General features: G+C 38.8%; 1 non-coding gene across 1 annotated transcript; it reads left to right on the forward strand.

The window, feature by feature from the left end:
* The first annotated feature begins 17,773 nt into the window (after positions 1-17,773).
* On the forward strand, positions 17,774-17,846 carry TRNAV-CAC (transfer RNA valine (anticodon CAC)). Its single transcript has one exon. It is a non-coding gene; the product is annotated as a tRNA-Val (tRNA).
* The last annotated feature ends 1,469 nt before the right edge of the window (positions 17,847-19,315 follow it).

Genomic DNA, 19,315 nt, shown 5'->3' on the forward strand with positions numbered 1-19,315 from the left:
CGTTTTCAAACAAGATATTGTGACGGCAACAGAAATCCTGAATCCAGAAATATTTGTTAAGGTTTTAGAATCCTTTCATACAATATTTTCTTTACCAAATAGAGTAAGATTCTTGTTTGTTCAATTGTACTTTTTGAAATATATATTATTATACAGAAAACGTAAGCTCAATTTAAGCAAGTTCTAAGTCTATTCAAGTGAACTGGTTTTTGTGGAAAGATCGGCCAGGCAAGAGTTCAAGAGTAGTTTGCTGGCAGGATTTAGGTGGTGGAATTAAACCAATGTTTGACGAGCCATTGGATAAATTATAGCGCTAGTAGCGATGTCCTTTCAGGTCAGCACCATGCAGCTTTTGACGGAGGCGCACAACCATGAGGAAGGATGGTTTCAGAAGCAGATGGGTGCACTAGTGCTGAAAGCTGGAAGTGATCAAGGAAGTTTGGGCAGTCGTGAAAACGCGAGAGAACAGGGCGGTTCCCATGCTACCTGCGCTGAGGCGTGGCCATCATCAAGTGATGAAGGGGGTCCTAGTTACGGAGCACGGGAGGCGTTGGTGGTGCAGAAGGGTATGTCATGGCGGAATTTTTGGAAATCACAGCCTATTTGGTTGAAGGCTGGGTGACTTTTGGGAGGAGCCTGGGAGATGGGTTCCCACATGAACAGGTGTGGGACATTGGGTCCCTGAAAAAAAAAGGGGTGGGACATGGGTCTCCACAAAAACAGGTGTGGGACATGGGTCCCCACAAAAACAAGTTTGGACATGGGTCCCCACAAAAACAGGTGTGGGACATGGGCCCCTGAAAAACAGGGGTGGGACATGGGTCTCCACAAAAACAGGTGTGGGACATGGGTCCCCACAAAAACAGGTGTGGGACATGGGTCCCTGGAAAAACAGGGGTGGGACATGGGTCTCCACAAAAACAGGTGTGGGACATGGGTCCCCACAAAAACAAGTGTTGGACATGGGTCCCCATAAAAACAGGTGTGGGACATGGGTCCCTGGAAAAACAGGGGTGGGACATGGGTCCCCACAAAAACAAGTTTGGACATGGGTCCCCACAAAAACAGGTGTGGGACATGGGCCCCTGGAAAAACAGGGATGGGACATGGGTCTCCACAAAAACAGGTGTGGGACATGGGTCCCCACAAAAACAAGTGTTGGACATGGGTCCCCACAAAAACAGGTGTGGGACATGGGTCCCTGGAAAAACAGGGGTGGGACATGGGTCCCTGGAAAAACAGGGGTGGGACATGGGTCCCTGGAAAAAACAAGGGTGGGACATGGGTCCCTAAAAAAAATAAAAATAAAAAAAATAAAAAAAGGGTGGGACATGGGTCCCTGGAAAAACAGGGGTGGGACATGGGTCCCAACCTTATCAAAAAAAAACAAAAAAAAACAAGAGCATGGATGGAGGCGAGCAGTAGGTGTTCCCTTTCTCCCCTAAAAAAAAAAAAAGAGGGGGATTTTGGGAGGGGGCCGACATGCTCGCCATAGCCGGTTACTGGTGAAAGGATGGCTGGAAAAGGATGGTTGGTAAAAAAAACAAAAAAAACAAAAAAAAAAAAAAAAGAGTTTGGGGGGTTTGGTCCCAGCCTAGAAGAGAACGTAGGTAAAGGATTGGTCCTTTTTAAAAAAAAAAAAAAATAAGAGTTATTCAGGAATAAAGGTTAGCTTAATTGGGGGTTTAATATTTGCTTCCTCATTTACAGGTACACTGGCGACACACTTTATTCGAGCTTGGCTAGTCCCACGAATGCAGGTATACCCGGGTGTATTGAGGTTTGTGACTGTTTTCTGCCCGAGTACATTGAGTTATTTTCCAAGCAGGGATTGAAGCATTTTATTCCCGCTGGCTGCAATACTGCACAGTATATATATATATATACTGCATTACAATTCATGAATTTATGCCATCTGGTAGACACGCGAAGCATTGCAGCCTATTAAATCCTAATCATTATCATTTAACAGATCAGCCGCCCATCAGCCAGGCATGAACCCAGGCTGGGAAGGCAAATGCAACGGGGCTTGTCAGAGGTGAGGAGTGGCGCATTCCAGGTATCTGCCAGGTACATACCGGGTATTTGCTCGAATAAAGTGTGTCAGTGCAGTAAATCTGGAACGGCCGGGACGCGGTCGACCTCGCTTCGTGGCGCTGGTACGTTGTCCACGGCTCGCAAGCGGTCCGGGCCTCAGGTTGAGCTTGCTGTCAGAGGCTTAGAGGACAAGGGTCTTGGGGCAGGTCCCGACAGGCGGGTCAAAACACTGCCGGGGTCTGGGGCATCGAAGGGTAAGCGAAAAAGAGTTGCTTGTTTGGGAAATAAGGGCGTTACCTTGCCGGGCATTGTTAGCTCCCCTGGGCCACAGGTGTTGGAGTTGGGGTTAGCGGGTGATGCCGAGGCAAGAATGATTAGTGCGGTGGTTAAGGGCGTTCAGTTAGCTTTATTGCCGATGACAACGTTATTATCCACTAAGCAAGCAGTGGAGGCATGCAAGTCAAGTGAGCGGAAGGGGGGGTCAGATTCAGTGCTTGACGGGGGGAGCAACTGTGGAACAGTGGGTGGAGAGTTGGCTCAGGTGTCTTTGGGTGTGGAGAGTACAGCAGGTTGTACCCTTAGCACAGTGCCGAAAGTTATTCAAGATGCGTTGGCATCGGCCACAGCATTGCCGGTGCAGGTGGCGGGACAAGGAGCTGATTTAACGGCAGTTGTTAGTTTGTTAGGTGAGCATCCGGTGGTGAATTCAGGTGCTGGGCAGGGGACAGGGCTCGGAAGGCCATTGGCAGGTTCAAAAATGTTGCCGGATGCGGCCTATGGGGACTCATGTACGACCATATCACGTTCCCTTGGCGTGCATTTGTCAAAGGAAGTAAAGGAAAAGATTTGGGCGGGTGATTACATTGAGATTTTGTCATTGCTTCCGGGTTACAATGAAGCGGTAGCTAAATCCAAAAAAAAAAAAAAAAGGGAGGCTAAAAAGGAGGATGTGGAAAAGTGTCTTTTTCCTCGCACGTTCAGTAATTGGTCGCAGGAATTTGGGATTTTGGCGGGCATTGCGGGGGAAAAGGATCCGCATTTATGCTCGGCGCTTTTTATGTATCAGGATACGATTAGAAAAGCGTTTCAGAAACACGGGGGGTCGTCCTTTAGTGGGTCAAATAGCCTCAAAGGGGTCTGGCGGGAGCATTTTCAGGTGCGCACATCAGGGAGAGGGCGTGCAGGTGGGAAGCAGTCGGGGGTATGTTGGCGTTACAACGAGTCAAGATGCAATTTTGAGAATTGTAGATTCCAACATACTTGCGCTGGGTGCGGGGGTCAGCATCCCAAATCAAAGTGCTTTAAGAAAGATAGTAAGGGTTTCAGGGGAGCAGGACAGCAGGCTGTTCAGGAAGGCGGGAACGCCAGTTTCAGCAGAGGCAATGGCGCCTTGGCTGGAAAAATACCCCAATAGACGGGCAGCTAGCTTATTACGAGAGGGGTTTAAGGAAGGATTCAGGATCCCCTTTGAGTATCAGGAGGGATCGGGGGGCGAGAGGAATTTGAAGTCGGGCAGGTTGAATGGGGATGTGCAAAAGAAAAAATCGATAAAGAGATTGAGTTGGGCAGAATGGCGGGTCCTTTCCTTTCCCCGCCCCTAAAAAATCTTAGGGTGTCACCGTTGGGAGTGGTTCCGAAAAAGGAGGCGGGGGCTTTCAGGTTAATTCAACATCTGTCTTACCCGAAAGGGTCGTCAGTTAATGACGGGATAGATAGGGACTTATGCTCCGTAAGCTACGCCACATTTGATCAAGCGGCGGCTTTGGTGGGAAGGATGGGGCAGGGGGCATTGATGGAGAAGGCTGACGTTAAATCAGCTTTCAGACTCTTGCCGGTACATCCAGATTGTTTTCATTTATTGGGCTGTATTTTGGAAGGGCGTTATTTTGTTGACCTTTGTTTACCTATGGGTTGTGCATTGTCTTGTTTTTATTTTGAAACATTCAGCACATTTTTGGAGTGGGTGGTCCGCAATAGGGTGCAGGCAGCAGGGATCATACATTATTTGGATGATTTCCTTTTCGTTGGTCCGCAGGGGTCTGATTTGTGCGCAAGGTGGCTTTTTCATTTTCAGCCATGGCGCGCGAATTTGGGGTTCCTTTGGCGAATGAAAAAACAGTGGCACCCACGACCACTCTCAGTTTTCTGGGCATAGTAATTGATTCAGTGAACAGGGAATATAGGTTACCTCCTGAGAAGTTAGTTGTTTTGGGGAGTATGATAAAGGATTTCATTCTTCTTAGGAAGGCCTCATTAAGACAGTTTCAGGTTTTGATGGTCCATTTGGTGTTTGCAGCTCGCATTATGCCTGTGGGAAGGGTGTTTTCTAGGCGCTTGTCAGCAGCTACAGCGGGGGTAAGGCGTCCCAACCACTTCATTCGGGTCACAACAGATATTCGGAAGGATTTGGCGGTGTGGCAAGAATTCTTACAGAGTTACAACGGAAGGACGTTGTGGAGGGGGCGTACAGCACGGAACGATGAGCTGCAGCTATTTACGGATGCAGCTGGGTCAGTAGGGTTTGGTGCATATTTTAATGGAGCTTGGTGTGCGGAGGAATGGCCAGAGGATTGGCGAGGGATTCAGCTTATCAAGAATCTGACATTTTTGGAACTTTTCCCTTTACTAGTGGCTGTACATCTTTGGGGGGACAAGTTTGCTAACAGGGAGGTGACGTTTTGGTCCGACAACTTGGGTGTGGTGGAGGCTGTGAATAATTTTGGTTCACGGTCCCCATCAGTGTTGGTTCTGTTGAGGCATTTTGTGTTATGGTGTTTACAGCTTAATATAGGTTTCAAGGCTAGGCATGTTCCTGGGGTGGAGAACAACATTGCTGATGCATTATCACGTTTGCAGATGGAGCTGTTTCGGAGGTTGGCACCGGGGGGGGAAAACCCAGGGCGAACGGTGCCCAGCAGTCTTGTGGGATCTGGTAACGGAGGTGTGATTGATTTAATCAAGGCTTCACTCGCCCCGGGTACGTGGGGTGCTTAGGTGGCTGCTTGGCGAGAATTTCGGGAGGCGGAAAGGTTGGCGGGAGGAAAGATCTCGGAGGTAGACATTTTGCTGGGTCACATGATGAGTTTGAGGGACAAGGGTTTAGCTGGTGGATCCAGAGGGAGAAAGATGGCGGTATATCGTTCTTCCTTAGGCTGAATGGTAGGGTTGATGGGTCCAAGTGTTTTGTGGTAAGGAAGGTGCTAGCAGGCATGGTTAAAGGGATAACTAGCAGGGATGGCAGAAGACCAGTGACGCCGGTAATTTTGGAAGGTTTGTTGCGGACCACAGACGTGGTATGCTCTTCCAGTTTTGAGGCAGTACTTTTTAAGGTCACATTCATCATAGCATTTTTTGCAGCTCTGCGAGTAGGTGAATTGGTTTGTGTATCCAAGAAAGGAGGGGGTGGCTTGTAGCGGGCTGACGTAAGTTTAGGAGAAGGTTTGGTGAGGTTGCTGGTACGGAGGTCTAAAACGGATCAGAAAGGAAAGGGAGCGTGGATCTTGTTGAAGGGCTTGCCTGGAAGTGTGGTGTGCCCAGTAAAAGTGTTGGAAGATTAGTTGGCCATTAGGCCAGAACAAGGGGGTCCACTGTTAGTGCACAAGAACGGGGGGGCATTGTCAAGGTTTCAATATTTGCGGGTCTTTCGGATGTGTCTCAAGCAGCAAGGGTTAGAAGGGGGGCAGTATGGAACGCATTCTTTTCGCATTGGGGCAGCGACGGAAGCAGCACGCGTTGGGCTCGCGGTTGCAAAAATACGGAGGATTGGGCGCTGGAAGTCAGACAGTTACCGGACATACATCAGGCCGGATTTGGTAGGAGAGAATGTTGCGATAGAGTAATCACTCTGCTGTTGTTTTTCTTTTTTCCCACCATGTTTTTGCCTCCTCAGATTTCGTGGTAATTTGGATCATGGGAGATTCAATGGTACACTGGGCGGGGAAGAGGGCGAATTCGCGCCCCTATGGAAAGAATTTAGGTTTGAGTATGGACCAGGTGGAGGTAACGTGGTGGGGGATGAGAGGGATGCGGTGGGGACATCTTTTTCCGCTGCTAATTTCTAGGGCCAGGGGTAGGAGAGCACCAGACATCATCATTATTCATGTTGGGGGTAATGATGTGGCAAAATTGCGGTCGATTGATTTATTCCAGCAGATTAAGCAAGATTTGGCGCGCATGTTAGCGTTTTGGCCAAGGGTGCAATTATTTTGGTTCGAGATAATATGCAGGTTGGTTTGGAAAGGTGCGCGTATCCCGGGGAGAGTTAACAAGACGAGGAAGAGGTTAAACAGGAAGGTGGGGAATTTCTTGGTTCAATGTGGGGGTTGGGTCATTCGTCACCCGCAGTTTAGTTTTAAATTGAATGGATGGTTTAGGGAAGATGGGGTACAGTTGTCGGATGTGGGTGTGGATATGTTTAATAATGTTTTACAGGAAGGTTTTGAAGAGGTCATAAGGGGTATGGCGGTACGGGTCTGATTTAAGGGGGTTAAACAGGCCCGTTGGTGGCGGCAGTTGGGGGGGTTGGTGCTTGTTCCCCAGAAGTGGCTCGGGGCTGGTTATCGGGGGGTTTGAAGCAAGGGGGCAGGTCACCGGGACGTACTTCCGGGTGCCCCCTTTGCGTTGCCCAGCCCTGAGCGCGGACAGGTGGTACGCTATCCCCATTTGTGTTAATAAATAAGCCGCGGCCTTTTACCTCCATATATGTGTCCTCTTGTTATTTGTATGTCTTTATGTAGAGGGTTTTTATGAGAGGGGGGGGGAAGCTCTCGTCTCCTTGGTCATGGTTTTAGAATCCTTTCATACAATTTTTTTCTTTACCAAATAGAGTAAGATTCTTGTTTGTTCAACTTTACTTTTTGAAATATATTTTATTAAACAGAAAACGTAAGCTCAATTTAAGCATGATTTTGATCACACACAAATGAATCTGATGTGCTTTCTTGCGGACAGAAAAGCTTTTTCGGGAAACAATTTTAAGAGTTCCATAGTGTAGTGGTTATCACATCTGCTTAACACGCAGAAGGTCCGTTGTTCAAAACACACTAGAACTATGTAGTTGTCTGGTCTTTTATGCATAAATGAACGTTTTCGAAAACAAGATATTGTGACGGCAACGGAAATCTTGAATCCAGAAATATGGGTTATGGTTTTACCATCTTTCATACAATTTTTTCTTTACCAAATAGATTAATATTCTTGTTTGTTCAAGTGTACTTTTTGAAATATATATTATTAAACAGAAAACTTAAGCTCAATTTAAGCAAGATTTCGAGCACACACAAATAAATCTGATGTGCTTTCTTGCGGACAGAAAAGCTGTTTCAGGACACAATTTTAAGAGTTACATAGTGTAGTGGTTATCACATCTGCTTAACACGCAGAAGGTCCGTTGTTCAAAACACAGTGGAACTATGCAGTTGTCGGTCTTTTATGCATAAATGTATGTTTTCAAACAAGATATTGTGACGGCAACGGAAATCTTGAATCCAGAAATATTGGATATGATTTTAGTATCCTTTCAGACAATTTTTTCTTTACCAAATAGAGTAAGATTCTTTTTTGTTCAAGTGTACTGTTTGAAATATATTATTAAACAGAAAACGTAAGCTCAATTTAAGCAAGGTTTCGAGCACACACAAATGAATTTGATGTGCTTTCTTGCGGACAGAAAAGCTGTTTCAGGAAACAATTTTAAGAGTTCCATAGTGTAGTGGTTATCACATCTGCTTAACACGCAGAAGATCCGTTGTTCAAAACCCAGTGGAACTATGTAGTTGTCTTGTCTTTTATGCATAAATGTACGTTTTCAAACAAGATATTGTGACGGCAACGGAAATCTTGAATCCAGAAATATGGGTTATGGTTTTAGAATCCTTACAGACAATTTTTTCTTTACCAAATAGAGTAAGATTCTTGTTTGTTCAAGTTTACAATTTGAAATATATTTTATTAAACAGAAAACATAAGCTCAATTTAAGCATGATTTTGATCACACACTAATGAATCTGATGTGCTTTCTTGCGGACAGAAAAGCTTTTTCGTGAAACAATTTTAAGAGTTCCATAGTGTAGTGGTTATCACATCTGCTTAACACGCAGAAGGTCCGTTGTTCAAAACACACTAGAACTATGTAGTTGTCTGGTCTTTTATGCATAAATGAACGTTTTCGAAAACAAGATATTGTGACGGCAACGGAAATCTTGAATCCAGAAATATGGGTTATGGTTTTACCATCTTTCATACAATTTTTTCTTTACCAAATAGAGTAATATTCTTGTTTGTTCAAGTGTACTTTTTGAAATATATATTATTAAACAGAAAACTTAAGCTCAATTTAAGCAAGATTTCGAGCACACACAAATAAATCTGATGTGCTTTCTTGCGGACAGAAAAGCTGTTTCAGGACACAATTTTAAGAGTTACATAGTGTAGTGGTTATCACATCTGCTTAACACGCAGTAGGTCCGTTGTTCAAAACACAGTGGAACTATGCAGTTGTCGGTCTTTTATGCATAAATGTATGTTTTCAAACAAGATATTGTGACGGCAACGGAAATCTTGAATCCAGAAATATTGGATATGATTTTAGTATCCTTTCAGACAATTTTTTCTTTACCAAATAGAGTAAGATTCTTTTTTGTTCAAGTGTACTGTTTGAAATATATTATTAAACAGAAAACGTAAGCTCAATTTAAGCAAGGTTTCGAGCACACACAAATGAATTTGATGTGCTTTCTTGCGGACAGAAAAGCTGTTTCAGGAAACAATTTTAAGAGTTCCATAGTGTAGTGATTATCACATCTGCTTAACACGCAGAAGATCCGTTGTTCAAAACCCAGTGGAACTATGTAGTTGTCTGGTCTTTTATGCATAAATGTACGTTTTCAAACAAGATATTGTGACGGCAACGGAAATCTTGAATCCAGAAATATGGGTTATGGTTTTACCATCTTTCATACAATTTTTTCTTTACCAAATAGAGTAAGATTCTTGTTTGTTCAAGTGTACTTTTTGAAATATATATTATTAAACAGAAAACTTAAGCTCAATTTAAGCAAGATTTCGAGCACACACAAATGAATCTGATGTGCTTTCTTGCGGACAGAAAAGCTGTTTCAGGACACAATTTTAAGAGTTCCATAGTGTAGTGGTTATCACATCTTCTTAACACGCAGAAGGTCCGTTGTTCAAAACACAGTGGAACTATGCAGTTGTCGGTCTTTTATGCATAAATGTACGTTTTCAAACAAGATATTGTGACGGCAACGGAAATCTTGAATCCAGAAATATTGGTTATAGTTTTAGAATCCTTTCATACAATTTTTTCTTTACCAAATAGAGTAAGATTCTTGTTTGTTCAACTTTAGTTTTTGAAATATATTTTATTAAACAGAAAACGGAAGCTCAATTTAAGCATGATTTTGATCACACACAAATGAATCTGATGTGCTTTCTTGCGGACAGAAAAGCTGTTTCAGGAAACAATTTTAAGAGTTCATAGTGTAGTGGTTATCACATCTGCTTAACACGCAGAAGATCCGTTGTTCAAAACACAGTGGAACTATGTAGTTGTCTGGTCTTCTATGCATAAATGTACGTTTTCAAACAAGATGTTGTGACGGCAACAGAAATCTTGAATCCAGAAATATGGGTTATGGTTTTACCATCTTTCATACAATTTTTTCTTTACCAAATAGAGTAATATTCTTGTTTGTTCAAGTGTACTTTTTGAAATATATATTATTAAACAGAAAACTTAAGCTCAATTTAAGCAAGATTTCGAGCACACACAAATAAATCTGATGTGCTTTCTTGCGGACAGAAAAGCTGTTTCAGGACACAATTTTAAGAGTTACATAGTGTAGTGGTTATCACATCTGCTTAACACGCAGAAGGTCCGTTGTTCAAAACACAGTGGAACTATGCAGTTGTCGGTCTTTTATGCATAAATGTATGTTTTCAAACAAGATATTGTGACGGCAACGGAAATCTTGAATCCAGAAATATTGGATATGATTTTAGTATCCTTTCAGACAATTTTTTCTTTACCAAATAGAGTAAGATTCTTTTTTGTTCAAGTGTACTGTTTGAAATATATTATTAAACAGAAAACGTAAGCTCAATTTAAGCAAGGTTTCGAGCACACACAAATGAATTTGATGTGCTTTCTTGCGGACAGAAAAGCTGTTTCAGGAAACAATTTTAAGAGTTCCATAGTGTAGTGGTTATCACATCTGCTTAACACGCAGAAGATCCGTTGTTCAAAACCCAGTGGAACTATGTAGTTGTCTTGTCTTTTATGCATAAATGTACGTTTTCAAACAAGATATTGTGACGGCAACGGAAATCTTGAATCCAGAAATATGGGTTATGGTTTTACCATCTTTCATACAATTTTTTCTTTACCAAATAGAGTAAGATTCTTGTTTGTTCAAGTGTACTTTTTGAAATATATATTATTAAACAGAAAACTTAAGCTCAATTTAAGCAAGATTTCGAGCACACACAAATGAATCTGATGTGCTTTCTTGCGGACAGAAAAGCTGTTTCAGGACACAATTTTAAGAGTTCCATAGTGTAGTGGTTATCACATCTGCTTAACACGCAGAAGGTCCGTTGTTCAAAACACAGTGGAACTATGCAGTTGTCGGTCTTTTATGCATAAATGTACGTTTTCAAACAAGATATTGTGACGGCAACGGAAATCTTGAATCCAGAAATATTGGTTATAGTTTTAGAATCCTTTCATACAATTTTTTCTTTACCAAATAGTGTAAGATTCTTGTTTGTTCAATTTTACTTTTTGAAATATATTTTATTAAACAGAAAACGTAAGCTCAATTTAAGCATGATTTTGATCACACACAAATGAATCTGATGTGCTTTCTTGCGGACAGAAAAGCTGTTTCAGGAAACAATTTTAAGAGTTCCATAGTGTAGTGGTTATCACATCTGCTTAACACGCAGAAGATCCGTTGTTCAAAACACAGTGGAACTATGTAGTTGTCTGGTCTTCTATGCATAAATGTATGTTTTCAAACAAGATGTTGTGACGGCAACAGAAATCTTGAATCCAGAAATATTGGTTATGGTTTTAGAATCCTTTCAGACAATTTTATCTTTACCAAATAGAGTAATATTCTTGTTTGTTCAAGTTTACTTTTTGAAATATATTTTATTAAACAGAAAACGTTAGCTCAATTTAAGCATGATTTTGAGCACACACAAATGAATCTGATGTGCTTTCTTGCGGACAGAAAAGCTGTTTCAGGAAACATTTTTAAGAGTTGCATAGTGTAGTGGTTATCACATCTGCTTAACACTCAGAAGGTCCGTTGTTCAAAACACAGTGGAACTATGTAGTTGTCTTGTCTTCTATGCATAAATGTACGTTTTCAAACAAGATATTGTGACGGCAACAGAAATCTTGAATCCAGAAATATTGGTTAAGGTTTTAGAATCCTTTCATACAATATTTTCTTTACCAAATAGAGTAAGATTCTTGTTTGTTCAAGTGTACTTTTTGAAATATATTTTATTAAACAGAAAACGTAAGCTCAATTTAAGCAAGGTTTCGTGCAAATGAATCTGATGTGCTTTCTTGCGAACAGAAAACCTGTTTCAGTAAGCATTTTTAAGAGTTCCATAGTGTAGTGGTTATCACATCTGCTTAACACGCAGAAGGTCCGTTGTTCAAAACACAGTGGAACAATGTAGTTGTCTGGTCTTCTATGCTTAAATGTACGTTTTCAAACAAGATATTGTGACGGCAAAAGAAATCTTGAATCCAGAAATATTGGTTATGGTTTTAGAATCCTTACAGACAATTTTTTCTTTACCAAATAGAGCAAGATTCTTGTTTGTTCAAGTTTACAATTTGAAATATATTTTATTAAACAGAAAACGTAAGCTCAATTTAAGCATGATTTTGAGCACACACAAATGAATCTGATGTGCTTTCTTGCGGACAGAAAAGCTGTTTCAGGAAACAATTTTAAGTGTTCCATAGTGTAGTGGTTATCACATCTGCTTAACACGCAGAAGGTCCGTTGTTCAAAACACACTAGAACTATGTAGTTGTCTGGTCTTTTATGCATAAATGAACATTTTCGAAAACAAGATATTGTGACGGCAACGGAAATCTTGAATCCAGAAATATTGGTTATGGTTTTAGTATCCTTTCAGACAATTTTTTCTTTACCAAAAATAGTGAGATTCTTGTTTGTTCAAGTGTACTTTTTGAAATATATATTATTAAACAGAAAACGTAAGCTCAATTTAAGCAAGGTTTCGTGCAAATGAATCTGATGTGCTTTCTTGCGAACAGAAAACCTGTTTCAGTAAGCATTTTTAAGAGTTCCATAGTGTAGTGGTTATCACATCTGCTTAACACGCAGAAGGTCCGTTGTTCAAAACACGGTGGAACAATGTAGTTGTCTGGTCTTCTTTGCTTAAATGTACGTTTTCAAACAAGATATTGTGACGGCAACAGAAATCTTGAATCCAGAAATATTGGTTATGGTTTTAGAATCCTTACAGACAATTTTTTCTTTACCAAATAGAGTAAGATTCTTGTTTGTTCAAGTTTACAATTTGAAATATATTTTATTAAACAGAAAACGTAAGCTCAATTTAAGCATGATTTTGATCACACACAAATGAATCTGATGTGCTTTCTTGCGGACAGAAAAGCTTTTTCGGGAAACAATTTTAAGTGTTCCATAGTGTAGTGGTTATCACATCTGCTTAACACGCAGAAGGTCCGTTGTTCAAAACACACTAGAACTATGTAGTTGTCTGGTCTTTTATGCATAAATGAACGTTTTCGAAAACAAGATACAGTATTGTGACGGCAACGGAAATCTTGAATCCAGAAATATGGGTTATGGTTTTACCATCTTTCATACAATTTTTTCTTTACCAAATAGAGTAATATTCTTGTTTGTTCAAGTGTACTTTTTGAAATATATATTATTAAACAGAAAACTTAAGCTCAATTTAAGCAAGATTTCGAGCACACACAAATAAATCTGATGTGCTTTCTTGCGGACAGAAAAGCTGTTTCAGGACACAATTTTAAGAGTTACATAGTGTAGTGGTTATCACATCTGCTTAACACGCAGAAGGTCCGTTGTTCAAAACACAGTGGAACTATGCAGTTGTCGGTCTTTTATGCATAAATGTATGTTTTCAAACAAGATATTGTGACGGCAACGGAAATCTTGAATCCAGAAATATTGGATATGATTTTAGTATCCTTTCAGACAATTTTTTCTTTACCAAATAGAGTAAGATTCTTTTTTGTTCAAGTGTACTGTTTGAAATATATTATTAAACAGAAAACGTAAGCTCAATTTAAGCAAGGTTTCGAGCACACACAAATGAATTTGATGTGCTTTCTTGCGGACAGAAAAGCTGTTTCAGGAAACAATTTTAAGAGTTCCATAGTGTAGTGGTTATCACATCTGCTTAACACGCAGAAGATCCGTTGTTCAAAACCCAGTGGAACTATGTAGTTGTCTTGTCTTTTATGCATAAATGTACGTTTTCAAACAAGATATTGTGACGGCAACGGAAATCTTGAATCCAGAAATATGGGTTATGGTTTTACCATCTTTCATACAATTTTTTCTTTACCAAATAGAGTAAGATTCTTGTTTGTTCAAGTGTACTTTTTGAAATATATATTATTAAACAGAAAACTTAAGCTCAATTTAAGCAAGATTTCGAGCACACACAAATGAATCTGATGTGCTTTCTTGCGGACAGAAAAGCTGTTTCAGGACACAATTTTAAGAGTTCCATAGTGTAGTGGTTATCACATCTGCTTAACACGCAGAAGGTCCGTTGTTCAAAACACAGTGGTACTATGCAGTTGTCGGTCTTTTATGCATAAATGTACGTTTTCAAACAAGATATTGTGACGGCAACGGAAATCTTGAATCCAGAAATATTGGTTATAGTTTTAGAATCCTTTCATACAATTTTTTCTTTACCAAATAGAGTAAGATTCTTGTTTGTTCAACTTTACTTTTTGAAATATATTTTATTAAACAGAACACGTAAGCTCAATTTAAGCATGATTTTGATCACACACAAATGAATCTGATGTGCTTTCTTGCGGACAGAAAAGCTGTTTCAGGAAACAATTTTAAGAGTTCATAGTGTAGTGGTTATCACATCTGCTTAACACGCAGAAGGTCCGTTGTTCAAAACACAGTGGAACTATGCAGTTGTCGGTCTTTTATGCATAAATGTATGTTTTCAAACAAGATATTGTGACGGCAACAGAAATCTTGAATCCAGAAATATTGGATATGATTTTAGTATACTTTCAGACAATTTTTTCTTTACCAAATAGAGTAAGATTATTTTTTGTTCAAGTGTACTGTTTGAAATATATTATTAAACAGAAAACGTAAGCTCAATTTAAGCAAGGTTTCGAGCACACACAAATGAATTTGATGTGCTTTCTTGAGGACAGAAAAGCTGTTTCAGGAAACAATTTTAAGAGTTCCATAGTGTAGTGGTTATCACATCTGCTTAACACGCAGAAGATCCGTTGTTCAAAACACAGTGGAACTATGTAGTTGTCTGGTCTTCTATGCATAAATGTACGTTTTCAAACAAGATGTTGTGACGGCAACAGAAATCTTGAATCCAGAAATATTGGTTATGGTTTTAGAATCCTTTCAGACAATTTTATCTTTACCAAATAGAGTAATATTCTTGTTTGTTCAAGTTTACTTTTTGAAATATATTTTATTAAACAGAAAACGTTAGCTCAATTTAAGCATGATTTTGAGCACACACAAATGAATCTGATGTGCTTTCTTGCGGACAGAAAAGCTGTTTCAGGAAACATTTTTAAGAGTTGCATAGTGTAGTGGTTATCACATCTGCTTAACACGCAGAAGGTCCGTTGTTCAAAACACAGTGGAACTATGCAGTTGTCGGTCTTTTATGCATAAATGTACGTTTTCAAACAAGATATTGTGACGGCAACGGAATTCTTGAATCCAGAAATATTGGTTATAGTTTTAGAATCCTTTCATACAATTTTTTCTTTACCAAATAGAGTAATATTCTTGTTTGTTCAAGTGTACTTTTTGAAATATATATTATTAAACAGAAAACTTAAGCTCAATTTAAGCAAGATTTCGAGCACACACAAATAAATCTGATGTGCTTTCTTGCGGACAGAAAAGCTGTTTCAGGACACAATTTTAAGAGTTACATAGTGTAGTGGTTATCACATCTGCTTAACACGCAGAAGGTCCGTTGTTCAAAACACAGTGGAACTATGCAGTTGTCGGTCTTTTATGCATAAATGTATGTTTTCAAACAAGATATTGTGACGGCAACGGAAATCTTGAATCCAGAAATATTGGATATGATTTTAGTATCCTTTCAGACAATTTTTTCTTTACCAAATAGAGTAAGATTCTTTTTTGTTCAAGTGTACTGTTTGAAATATATTATTAAACAGAAAACGTAAGCTCAATTTAAGCAAGGTTTCGAGCACACACAAATGAATTTGATGTGCTTTCTTGCGGACAGAAAAGCTGTTTCAGGAAACATTTTTAAGAGTTGCATAGTGTAGTGGTTATCACATCTGCTTAACACTCAGAAGGTCCGTTGTTCAAAACACAGTGGAACTATGTAGTTGTCTTGTCTTCTATGCATAAATGTACGTTTTCAAACAAGATATTGTGACGGCAACAGAAATCTTGAATCCAGAAATATTGGTTAAGGTTTTAGAATCCTTTCATACAATATTTTCTTTACCAAATAGAGTAAGATTCTTGTTTGTTCAAGTGTACTTTTTGAAATATATATTATTAAACAGAAAACGTAAGCTCAATTTAAGCAAGGTTTCGTGCAAATGAATCTGATGTGCTTTCTTGCGAACAGAAAACCTGTTTCAGTAAGCATTTTTAAGAGTTGCATAGTGTAGTGGTTATCACATCTGCTTAACACGCAGAAGGTCCGTTGTTTAAAACACAGTGGAACTATGTAGTTGTCTTGTCTTCTATGCATAAATGTACGTTTTCAAATAAGATATTGTGACGGCAACAGAAATCTTGAATCCAGAAATATTGGTTATGGTTTTAGAATCCTTTCAGACAATTTTATCTTTACCAAATAGAGTAAGATTCTTTTTTCTTCAAGTGTACTGTTTGAAATATATTATTAAACAGAAAACGTAAGCTCAATTTAAGCAAGGTTTCGAGCACACACAAATGAATTTGATGTGCTTTCTTGAGGACAGAAAAGCTGTTTCAGGAAACAATTTTAAGAGTTCCATAGTGTAGTGGTTATCACATCTGCTTAACACGCAGAAGATCCGTTGTTCAAAACACTGTGGAACTATGTAGTTGTCTGGTCTTCTATGCATAAATGTACGTTTTCAAACAAGATGTTGTGACGGCAACAGAAATCTTGAATCCAGAAATATTGGTTATGGTTTTAGAATCCTTTCAGACAATTTTATCTTTACCAAATAGAGTAATATTCTTGTTTGTTCAAGTTTACTTTTTGAAATATATTTTATTAAACAGAAAACGTTAGCTCAATTTAAGCATGATTTTGAGCACACACAAATGAATCTGATGTGCTTTCTTGCGGACAGAAAAGCTGTTTCAGGAAACAATTTTAAGAGTTCCATAGTGTAGTGGTTATCACATCTGCTTAACACGCAGAAGGTCCGTTGTTCAAAACACACTAGAACTATGTAGTTGTCTGGTCTTTTATGCATAAATGAACATTTTCGAAAACAAGATATTGTGACGGCAACGGAAATCTTGAATCCAGAAATATTGGTTATGGTTTTAGTATCCTTTCAGACAATTTTTTCTTTACCAAAAATAGTGAGATTCTTGTTTGTTCAAGTGTACTTTTTGAAATATATATTATTAAACAGAAAACGTAAGCTCAATTTAAGCAAGGTTTCGTGCAAATGAATCTGATGTGCTTTCTTGCGAACAGAAAACCTGTTTCAGTAAGCATTTTTAAGAGTTCCATAGTGTAGTGGTTATCACATCTGCTTAACACGCAGAAGGTCCGTTGTTCAAAACACGGTGGAACAATGTAGTTGTCTGGTCTTCTACGCTTAAATGTACGTTTTCAAACAAGATATTGTGACGGCAACAGAAATCTTGAATCCAGAAATATTGGTTATGGTTTTAGAATCCTTACAGACAATTTTTTCTTTACCAAATAGAGTAAGATTCTTGTTTGTTCAAGTTTACAATTTGAAATATATTTTATTAAACAGAAAACGTAAGCTCAATTTAAGCATGATTTTGAGCACACACAAATGTATCTGATGTGCTTTCTTGCGGACAGAAAAGCTGTTTCAGGAAACAATTTTAAGAGTTCCATAGTGTAGTGGTTATCACATCTGCTTAACACGCAGACGGTCTGTTGTTGAAAACACAGTGGATCTATGTAGTTGTCTTGTCTTTTATGCATATATGTACGTTTTCAAACAAGATATTGTAACGGCAACAGAAATCTTGAATCCAGAAATATTGGATATGGTTTTAGTATCCTTTCAGACAATTTTTTCTTTGCCAAATATAGTCAGATTCTTGTTTGTTCAAGTGTACTTTTTGAAATATATATTATTAAACAGAAAACGTAAGCTCAATTTATGCAAGGTTTGGAGTTCACACAAATTAATCTGATGTGCTTTCTTGCGGACAGAAAAGCTGTTTCAGGAAACAATTTTAAGAGTTCCATAGTGTAGTGGTTATCACGTCTGCTTCACACGCAGAAGGTCCTGGGTTCAAAACCCAGTGGAACTATATAATTGTCTTGTCTTTTATGCATAAATGTACGTTTACAAACACGATATTGTGACGGCAACGGAAATCTTGAATACGGAAATCTTGAATCCAGAAATATGGGTTATGCTTTTAGTATCCTTTCAGACAATTTTTTCTTTACCAAATAGAGTAAGATTCTTGTTTGTTCAAGTGTAATTTTTCAGATATATATTATTAAACAGAAAACGTAATCTCAATTTAAGCAAGATTTCGAGCACACACAAATGAATCTGATGTGCTTTCTTGCGGACAGAAATGCTGTTTCAGGAAACAATTTTAAGAGTTCCATAGTATAGTGATTATCACATCTGCTTCACACGCAGAAGCTTCTGGGTTCAAAACCCAGTGGAATTATGTAGTTGTCTTGTCTTTTATGCATAAATGTACGTTTTCAAACAAGATATTGTGACGGCAACGGAAATCTTGAATCCAGAAATATTGGATTTGGTTTTAGTATCCTTTCAGACAATTTTTTCTTTACCAAATAGAGTAAGATTATTTTTTGTTCAAGTGTACTGTTTGAAATATATTATTAAACAGAAAACGTAAGCTCAATTTAAGCAAGGTTTCGAGCACACACAAATGAATTTGATGTGCTTTCTTGAGGACAGAAAAGCTGTTTCAGGAAACAATTTTAAGAGTTCCATAGTGTAGTGGTTATCACATCTGCTTAACACGCAGAAGATCCGTTGTTCAAAACACAGTGGAACTATGTAGTTGTCTGGTCTTCTATGCATAAATGTACGTTTTCAAACAAGATGTTGTGACGGCAACAGAAATCTTGAATCCAGAAATATTGGTTATGGTTTTAGAATCCTTTCAGACAATTTTATCTTTACCAAATAGAGTTATATTCTTGTTTGTTCAAGTTTACTTTTTGAAATATATTTTATTAAACAGAAAACGTTAGCTCAATTTAAGCATGATTTTGAGCACACACAAATGAATCTGATGTGCTTTCTTGCGGACAGAAAAGCTGTTTCAGGAAACATTTTTAAGAGTTGCATAGTGTAGTGGTTATCACATCTGCTTAACACGCAGAAGGTCCGTTGTTCAAAACACAGTGGAACTATGCAGTTGTCGGTCTTTTATGCATAAATGTACGTTTTCAAACAAGATATTGTGACGGCAACGGAATTCTTGAATCCAGAAATATTGGTTATAGTTTTAGAATCCTTTCATACAATTTTTTCTTTACCAAATAGAGTAATATTCTTGTTTGTTCAAGTGTACTTTTTGAAATATATATTATTAAACAGAAAACTTAAGCTCAATTTAAGCAAGATTTCGAGTACACACAAATAAATCTGATGTGCTTTCTTGCGGACAGAAAAGCTGTTTCAGGACACAATTTTAAGAGTTACATAGTGTAGTGGTTATCACATCTGCTTAACACGCAGAAGGTCCGTTGTTCAAAACACAGTGGAACTATGCAGTTGTCGGTCTTT

Source organism: Ascaphus truei, chromosome 18 (genome assembly GCF_040206685.1).
Source record: "Ascaphus truei isolate aAscTru1 chromosome 18, aAscTru1.hap1, whole genome shotgun sequence".
Lineage (NCBI taxonomy): Eukaryota > Metazoa > Chordata > Amphibia > Anura > Ascaphidae > Ascaphus > Ascaphus truei.